This window comes from Geotrypetes seraphini, chromosome 1 (assembly GCF_902459505.1).
Source record: "Geotrypetes seraphini chromosome 1, aGeoSer1.1, whole genome shotgun sequence".
NCBI lineage: Eukaryota > Metazoa > Chordata > Amphibia > Gymnophiona > Dermophiidae > Geotrypetes > Geotrypetes seraphini.
The window spans coordinates 373,003,282-373,013,120 of NC_047084.1; positions in this window are offsets into that span (position 1 = coordinate 373,003,282).

The following is a 9,839-nucleotide window of genomic DNA, read 5'->3' on the forward strand; positions in this document are numbered from 1 at the left end:
TCCCCAAAAAATGGGTGGAAAAAAGGGTGTGTCCAATGGAGCGAATACCCAAACCCCCCCCCCCCGTTACCTTATTTAGATCCTCCGGCAGTCCTGTCCTTCCCTCCGGCTGACTCCCGAACTAGCTAAGGCAGGCAGGGTCATCGTCCCCCCCCCCCCCGTGAATTCCCCCCGTACCTTATTTTAGTTGGTCCGGTGGTCCTGCCCTTTCCTCCAAAAGGCAGGTGCGAGCTTTTCGTGTGCTGCCTTGTCCTGCACAGCTCCATGAATGGCTGCAGCCGGAGGAAAGGGCAGGATCGCCAGACCTACTAAAATAAGGTACGGGGGGGGTTGGGGGGGCCCTACCTGCCTGCCTTGGGATGGGGGGCCCTGTTAGGGGCGGGGGAGGAGGGCACTGCCTGCTTGCCTTGGGGTGGGGGGGCCCTGCCTGCCTGTCACTAGGCCTGCCTGCCCTGTCTCTGCCCGTCCTGTGCCCTGTGTCGGCCTACCACTAGACCAGGGTAGAGCCTGACAGGGCAAGGAGTGTGGGGTTGGGTGCAGAGCCTGGCTGGGAAAATTTGGTTCAGAATGTTTTTTTTCTTGTTTTCCTCCTCTAGATCTAGGGTGTGTCTTATAGAGCGAAAAATACGGTAAATACAATTTGCAGTCCACTCTTACACTTTCCTGTACTAGTCCAGTGCTATTCAGCTGTAATACCGGTGTTAGGTTCTGAACATCAGGCCCTTAGATACAAATTCCATTTCTGATAACAAACCAGTGAAAAATGCTGCTGGAACAAAGGAGTGTAGAGAATATGCTTTGTATCAGAAATTAACAGTGAAATCCTTCTCAGATCTCCCCAGGCACTCTTAACATACCAAGTATACACTATTACTTCTGCATTCCATCCTGAAAGAAAGTCAGAAGGAAAGAACACTCCTTACCGACTCCTTAACTGTATTTTCTATGCAAAACCAAAACTACTTCCAATAGCACACCTGTTCTCTCACATCAGCGCTATGGAAGCAATTCTATAAAGATTGCCAAATTTGGGCATCAGAATTCTGAGCGCTAAACTAGAATTCTACTGTATAACAGCACATCTGTGCACTGAAGCCATTAGAGAATACTAGTGTAGATCAGCAATGATGTGCTTGAATCAGTGGCGTAGCAAGGGTAGGAGGCGCTCAGAGCAGTAGCAACCCCCCCCCCCGCACTCTCCTCTCCATCCCCCACACTTTCCATGCCAATCCCCTGCTCCTTTCACTCCTTCTACGCCTCCAAACCACATTCACGCCCTCCCTTCACACCCCATACCTCTTTAAGGCGAGCAGCTTCTCTGGCCTGCTGCTCGTGCCGACTTTCCCCCTGATGTCACTTCCTGGCCCCGCAACCGGAAGTGATTTCAGAGGGAGCCAGACTAGAGTAGCTGCTTGTGCTGGCGAAGATTTTAAAGAGGAACAGGAGCAGGGAAGAGAGGACGCGAGCATGGGGGGGGGGGGGGGCCAGATTGGTGCTGGCACTCCCACCAAGACAGTGCCCCCCCCCCTTCATTACTGCGCAACTGGCTTGAATTTAGGCTCAACCCCTTATAGATTCTCTACATCCAGGATCCATCAATGATTCTCTCATATGACCCTTGCAATTTGTGCTATACAATTTAGGTGTATACTTTATAGAAGAGAGGCAAAACTCATGTTCAGGACTACAAATTTATGATAATTAAGGCCAATTATTGATAGTGTCAATTAAGCACCAATAATTAAGTTGCATGTGTAAGAGGTACTATTCTCTAAACATGCACACCCTTTTTAGAATGAGAGTTCTGTATACCGTAGGTCTCTCACCACTACTAAGGGACAGTTTTAGGAGCCTTCTCCCCCTACAATAGTTGTGTATGGTTTGAGGCTACCAGATCTTAAATGAATACGTCCACGTTTCTGTGATTTGTTGTGCATGATTTAAAGTTGCAATCAGTTTCTCAGGAATAAACTATGAAAAATGTCTGTCTCTTTATTAACCCTGTGATTTTATAAGAAAAAAGTTTATTTTCTGGAAAGAATTCAAGTGGTGTCAGTTTTCTTTTGCAACACACCATACTGCAACAAATAAATAAGGTCTTACTGAGAAGTGCTAGGAACAGACGCTCAAACCAGCAATTATGTTTTGTATGTGCAAATGAAAACATGCAGTGAATTTTTTTTTAAAAAGACATCTTTGGAAATGCAAAAACATCTTAAAATAGTAATATGTCAGCGATTCTGGGCTCTCATATTATGCTTCTGATTAGCTGGGCCCACAGTACAATACAGAGACATATTAATATTGATTCAGTCTGTTCCTGCAGTCCTGAATCCTTTCTGTTTTTCACTATAGAGCGTGTATACCTAAGTTGTGAAATAAACCACAAAGGCACAAACCTGTATGGAGCTGTGAGGCTTGCTGCTGGTTTGATCTTTGAATAAATTTGCAGATTTTGCATACCATATTCTAAAACCTAACAGTTCTTGGACCAAATATGTAGAAACCTCTCCCACACATCCTATCTTATTTCTTTAGTTATAGTCTTAATTTATAGTAAATTATTCTAATTAGGACACAGGAGAACAGTTTATTACATATTCTTATTACATTTCATTACTTGCTAAGAATCAAACATTAAATAAGCATACAATATAATCCTACGGCTCTCTATACTAGTCTAATATTTTTAGAACCTTAATAGGGTTTAATTAATCAGCTCAAAAATAAGATGCAGACAGTAGTCCATCAGCAAGAAGGGTGCTATCCAGTCTTTTGCACTGAGTGTCACAAGTATGACTATCTCCCACTTGGTGAGAAGTTATACGTGGGTGGTCACTGCAAAGATCTCCTAGCTCTCAGAGAACGAATTCATTCCCTTGAGGCTAGAGTTGCAGACTTGGAGGAGCTGAGGGAGACAGAGAAGTACATAGAGAAGGCATACAGGGATGTTGTAGAGAAGTCCCATCTCCAATCTGGCAGCCCCTGTGCTGCCTTGGAGGAGGGAGGTCTCCTAAAAAAGAGCATCATCCTGGTGAAATAGGAAATAATCCTATAGCCAGGACCTGTCCTCCAGGGGCTGGGTGGCTCTTGCACTGAGGATGTGTCTCCAGGGACTTCTGCCCAGGAGGTAAGGGTTAAGACAGCTACTGTAGTTGGTAATTTGATCATTAGGCATGTAGATAGCTGGGTGGCTGGTGGGCATGAGGTTAGACAAGTTCCTGCTGAACTAGAATGTATGCAGGTAAGACTAGACTCAAACAGGGCACTGATCTTTGACCTAAGGGCCGCCACGTGAGCGGACTGCTGGGCACGATGGACCACTGGTCTGACCCAGCAGCGATAATTCTTATATTCTTACAAGCCATTTAGATAGGATTTTAGATAGTACTGAGGAGCAGCCAGCTGTCTTGGTACATGTAGGTACCAATGACATAGGAAAATGTGAGATGGAGATTCTGGAAGCCAAATTTAGGTTCTTAGGTAGAAAGCTGAAATACAGATTCTCCAGGGTAGCATTTTCAGAAATGTTCCCTGTTCTATGCACAGGACCCAAGAGACAGGCAGAGCTCTGAAGTCTCAATGCGTGGTTACGATGGTGCAGGAAAGCACAGTTACTTACCGTAACAGTTGTTATCCAGGGACAGCAAGCAGATATTCTCAACAATGGGTGACATCACCGACAGAGCCCCGCAGCAGACAGCCTCGAAAATAGACTTGCTTGAAGATCTTTGTAAGAGCTTCCGAGTGCTGCACTGTGCATACGCGAGTGCCTTCCCGTCCGAGTTAGGGCGCGCGTCTCCTGTGAGGAACTCAGTTCAGATACCTAGCTTAGAAGTCAACCAGGGGAGGAAGGTGGGTTGTGAGAATATCTGCCTGTTATCCCTGGATAACAACTGTTACGGTAAGTAACTGTGCTTTATCCCAGGACAAGCAGGCAGCATTTTCTCAACAGTGGGTGAACTCCAAGTTAAGCATAATGGGATGGAAGGAGAGTTGGCAAGTTAAGAAAAGAGATTTTGTAAAACAGATTGGCCAAAATGGCCATCCCTTCATGGAGAAAGTATCCAGACAGTAATGAGATGTGAAAGTATGAACCAAGGACCAAGTGGCAGCCTTGCAGATTTCCTCAATAGGAGTTGATCTGAGGAAAGCTACAGACGCCGCCATTGCTTGAACTCTGTGGCCCGTAACTCGACCCTGCAGAGGGAGACCAGCCTGAGCATAGCAGAAAGAGATGCAAGCAGCCATCCAGTTGGATATGGTTCGCTTCGAGACAGGATGCCCCAACTTATTTGGATCGAAGGAGTTGAAAAGTTGAGGGGCTGTTCTGTGAGGTTGAGTGCGTTGCAAGTAGAAAGCCAAGGCACGCTTGCAGTCCAAAGTATGGAGAGCAACTTCTCCAGGATGAGAATGAGGCTTTGGAAAAAATACTGGAAGAACAATTAGCTTGATTGATGTGAAATTCTGACACAACCTTAGGTAAAAATTTGGGATAAGTATGAAGTACCACTTTGTCGTGGTGGAAAACTGTGAAAGGTGGATCCGCAACCAAAGCTTGTAACTCACTGACTCTTCGAGCAGACGTGAGGGCAATCAGGAAAACTACTTTCCAAGTACGGTATTTGAGATGAGCCTTATCAATTGGTTCAAATGGAGGCTTCATCAATTGAGCCAGGACAACATTGAGATTCCAGACCACTGGAGGTGGTATGAGCGGTGGATGAAGATTAAAAAGTCCTTTCATAAAGCGGGAAACCACAGGGTGTGCAGACAGAGGTTTCCCATCAAGAGGCTGATGAAAAGTAGCAATCGCACTAAAATGGACTCGGATAGATGTAGACTGGAGTCCAGACTGTAATAAGTGAAGTAAATAATCCAAAACAGCAGCCAAGGAGGTAGACATTGGCTCCATATGGCGAGTGGAACACCAAGCAGAAAATCTAATCTATTTCTGGCTGTAACACTACCTAGTGGATGGCTTTCTGGAAGCTACCAAAATATCCTGGACAGACTGAGAGAACTGTAAAGAGTCCGTCAGGTTGAAAGGTACCAAGCTGTTAAGTGTAGAGACTGCAGGTTGGGATGTAGCAATGACCCTTGACTCTGAGTAAGCAGAGAGGGAAAAACTGGTAGAAGCAGAGGCTCCCTGGTGCTGAGTTGAAGTAGAAGGGAGTACCACGGTTGTCTGGGCCACCGAGGAGCTATCAGAATCATGGTGGCATGTTCTGTCTTGAGTTTGACAAGAGTCTTGAGAATCAGAGGGAATGCATAGAGAAACTGACCCGTCCAATCCAGAAGGAAAGCATCTGCCTCGAGACGCTGGGAAGAGTATAATCGGGAGCAGAATTGAGGCAGCTTGTTGAAGGGAGAGGCAAAGAGGTCTATTTGAGGAGTCCCCCAATGAGCAAACACCTGATGTAGAGGCGAGAAATTTGAGTGTCTATTCTTGTGGTTGTAGAAGATGACTCAATTTGTCCACCAGACATTTGTGCTGACCTTGAATATATGCTGCTCTGAGAAAGATGTTCTGATGGATTGCCCAATTCCAGAGCTTCAGAGCTTCTTGACAAAGGGAGTGAGATCCTGTCCCTCCCTGTTTGTTGACATAGTACATGGCGACTTGGTTGTCCTTCCGGACAAGGACTACGTTGTCGTGAAGGTCTTGAAAAGCTTTGAGAGCACTGAAAATCGCTCTGAGTTCCAACAGATTGATGTGACAAAGACGGTCGGCAGGAATCCAATGACCTTGAGTATGGAGTCTGTCGAGATGGGCTCCCCATGCATAGGTTGATGAGTCTGTTGTGAGAACCTTGTGATGAGGGAGATCGTGGAACAGTAAACCTCTGGAAAGATTGGAAGAGAGCATCCACCAGTGGAGAGACTGCTTCAACGAAGGAGTTACTATAATTTGTTGAGAAAGCAGGTCAATAGCTTGTTGCCACTGAGATGCCAGGGTCCACTGAGGTACGCGAAGGTGAAGTCTGGCAAAAGGAGTCACGTGAACTGTAGAAGCCATGTGACCGAGCAGAACCATCATTTGTCTTGCTGAAATTGATGTGAGACGAGACACTAGAGAGTTGCGCGGGGACAGAAATCCCACCCGTCCCCACCCGTCCCCGCCAAGTCCCCACCCGTCCCCATGAGGAATCCCACCGTCCCACCCGTCCCCGTGAGGAATCCCTCCGTCCCCACCCGTCCCCGCGAGGAATCCCCTCCGTCCCCGCGAGGAATCCCACCCGTCCCCGCCCGTCCCTATAAACTTCAGAAATAGTTATTTCATTTAATTAAGCTACTGAATTAAAGGCTCTGGTAGAAACCCATTTACAAATAAGCAAAAAGACTTTATTAATTTGAAAATATTAATTGGGAAGAATACATACTTTGTAAACGGGTTTCTACCAGAGCCTCTAATGTTTATAAATTTTTATCAACACAACTAATATACTACTTTATTCCTGAAGCAAAAAAAAAAAAAAAGAAATAGAATTCTTTTCCTACCTTTGTTGCCTGGTTTCTGCTTTCCTCATGTTCTCATTCAATTCCTTCCATCCACTGTCTCTCTTCCTTCTGCATCTTCCATTTGCTCTGTTACTGTGCCTCTCCCTTTCTTCCCCCTTCCAAATTGGTCTGGCACCCATCTTCTTCTCTCCGCTCCCCCCATAGTCTGGCATCTGTCTTCTTCCCTGCCAGCGTCTTCTCCCTACTCTCTCTTCCTCATTTCCTTTCAGTGTCCTTCTCCCCCCATCTTCCCCATGTCCTTTCAGCGTCCTTCTCCCTCTCTGTCTTCCCCATGGCCTTTCAGTGTCCTTCTCCACCCCTTTGTCTTCCCCATGTGCTTTCAGCATCCTTCTCCCCCCTCTGTCTTCCACAAGTGTTTTCAGAGTCCTTCCCCCCCCCCGCCCTTCCCATGGCCTTTCAGCGTCCTTCTCCACCCCCTTTGTATTCCCCCATGTGCTTTCAGCGTCCTTCTCCCTCCTCTGTCTTCAAGTGCTTTCAGAGTCCTTCCCCCCCTCCTATCTTCACCATGGCCTTTCAGTGTCCTTCTCCCCCCTCCTTCTCTACCGCCCCGGGTGCAGCACAGCCGGCCAGGTCCCCTTACTTTTGTGGCACTTCCCCGACCGACCGACAACAGCCCCGGTCCGACAAACCACCCTGCCCTTAACCGCGAATCTAAATTACCTTCTTACAGCTGCTATAAGAAGGTAATTTAGATTCGCGGCTACAGGGCAGGGAGGATTGTCGGACCCGGGCTGTTATCGGTTGGTCGGGGAAGTGCCACAAAAGTAAGGGGACCTGGCCGGCTGTGCTGCACCCAGGGCGGGGCGGGGTGGGGCGGGGCGGACCGCCCCCCTCCCTTGGTAGCCACTCGAACCGCGAGGCTACTCTCCTTTTCCTTACCTGCCCTGCCTGCAGCACAGAGCCGAACGGAAGTCTTCCCGACGTCAGCGCTGACGTCGGAGGGAGGGAGGGCTTTGTTTAAGCTTTGTTTAAGCCCTCCCTCCCCTCCGACGTCAGCGCTGACGTCGGGAAGACTTCCGTTCTGTGCTGCAAGCAGAGAAGGTAGGGAGAAGAAGAGCTGCGCGACTGAGTACATGCAGCCCCGCAGGAGCCCCGCGACCCTCGGAGGCGTCCCCATGGGATCCCCGCGACCCTAGGGGGCGTCCCCACGGGATCCCCGTGACCCGAAGGGGGAACCCGCGGGATGCCCGCGGGTCCCGCGGGATTCCCGTCGTCCCCGTTCCCGTGCAGCTCTCTACGAGACACTTGATGGCAAAGGCGAATGAGGGTATCCCGACATGGTGGAGGTAAAAACACTCTGAGCTGGACAGTGTCTAGAGTGGCCCCAATGAATTGGAGAGACTGAGATGGGGTCAGCTGGGATTTTGGAAAGTTGTCTTCGAACCCCAGACTTTGAAGGAACATAATAGTCTCTTGGGTCGCTGCAATAACCCCTTGTTGAGAGGGGGCCTTAATAAGCCAGTCATCCAGGTATGGAAAAACTTGAAGAAAACTCTGGGGGATGAGGCGAGTCCGAAAGGAAGAACTCTGTATTGTAGATGAAGATTCCCCACTCTGAAGGATTCAAACAGGGATTGGACGGATTCCTGAGGGATAAAGGGATCGTGGGATACTGAGAGAGGTGCTGGGAGAAACCCAACCAGGTCGTGCATGTGCAGGACTGGAGGGTTAGGACTTCGATGGGAAGATAAGACTCAATGGGAAACCAAGGTGGCAAGGGGGCCCCTTCTGGTGATTCAGACAGGTCGTGACCTGTTTGGGCCGCCGCGGGAGCGGACTGCTGGGCGGGATGGACCTATGGTCTGACCCGGCGGAGGCACTGCTTATGTTCTTATATCTGCTGGATGAATCGGGATATGAGTGTAAGCCTCTTTGAAATCCAGAGAGCATAGCCAATCTCCCTGATCTATCAGGGAATATAAAGTTGGTAAAGATAGCATCTGAAACTCCTCTTTGACCAGAAATTTGTTGAGGGCTCTGAGGTCCAGAATGGGTCGCAAATCCCCCTGTCTTCTTTAGAACTAGAAAATAATGGGAATAAAAGCCCATGTCCCGTTGGTTTAGAGGGACCTCCTTGACAGCTCGAAGGTGAAGAAGAGCTTGAGCTTCCTGAACAAGAAGGGGAAGTTGAGACGAATTGGAAGGACATTCTCTTGGAGGGCGATCTGGAGGCACCTGAAGAAAGTGAAGTGAGTATCCCTCTCGAAGAATGGTGAGAACCCAGAGATCTGAGGTGATCATCTCCCACTGGTGATAAAAATGGTGAAGACGACCTCCTATGGGCAGAAGAGAATTTGGATGCAGGGAGGTTGGCATGCTCAGACTGGGAATGTCAAAAAGACTGAGCTGGTTTAGTCGCAGTAGGAGTCTAAGCCTTCTGTTGACATTGTTGTTGTGGAGGCCATCTAGGCGGAGGCCTGGAGAAAGCTGGTGTCATTTTTTGGGGATAACGACGCGGTGGTTGCTTATATGGCCGAGCAGGAGGAGTCTTAGGCTTTGGTCGAATTAAGGAAGCAAAAGAGCGCTCATGTTCAGAGAGGCGCTTTGCAACAGCCTCAATAGAATCATCAAAGAGTTCATTCCCCTAGCAAGGCAAGTTGGCTAGAATGTCCTGCAGATTGGGATCCATATCAACAATGCGGAGCCAGGCTAGACGGCGCATGGCTACAGCAAAGGCAGAGACTCTAGAAGAAAGCTCAAAGGCATCGTATGTGGCTTGCAGCATGAAGAGTGGAAGTTGAGACAGAGTTCTGATAATAATAATAACAATAATAATAACAATTTATATACCGCAATACCGTGAAATTCTATGCGGTTTACAAAAGATTAAGCTAGGTACAAATTGATTAAACTTAAAAGGGGAGGAAGAAAGAGAGTTGGTGGGACAGGAAATCCATTTTTGAGGATAGAGAGATTAATAGGATATGGTGATCAATATCGAGGGGGAAAGAGAAGCGGTCAGTTGTCTAGATATTTTAGGAACAGGTGTGTTTTTGTACTTTTCCTAAAAACCTCATAAGTGGTGGGCGAAAGCAATTGTTCTAGGTCCCTACCTCATAGCGCTGCCTGATGTGAGAGAAGGTGTTCATGGTGTTTTTTCAGTTTGCAACCTCTAACTGGGGGGAAACGAAGTTGGAGTGTGAGCTCCTCTTGTGTCTGTTGGCTGAAAAGGAGAAAAGGTCGGTTATGTATTTAGGGGCAAGTCCGTACAGTGCTTTGAAGCAGAAGCAGGTGAACTTGAACTTTACGCATGCCTCCATCAGTAGCCAATGCAACTGCCGGTAGTAGGGTGACCCACGTGATCGAACTTTTTTAGC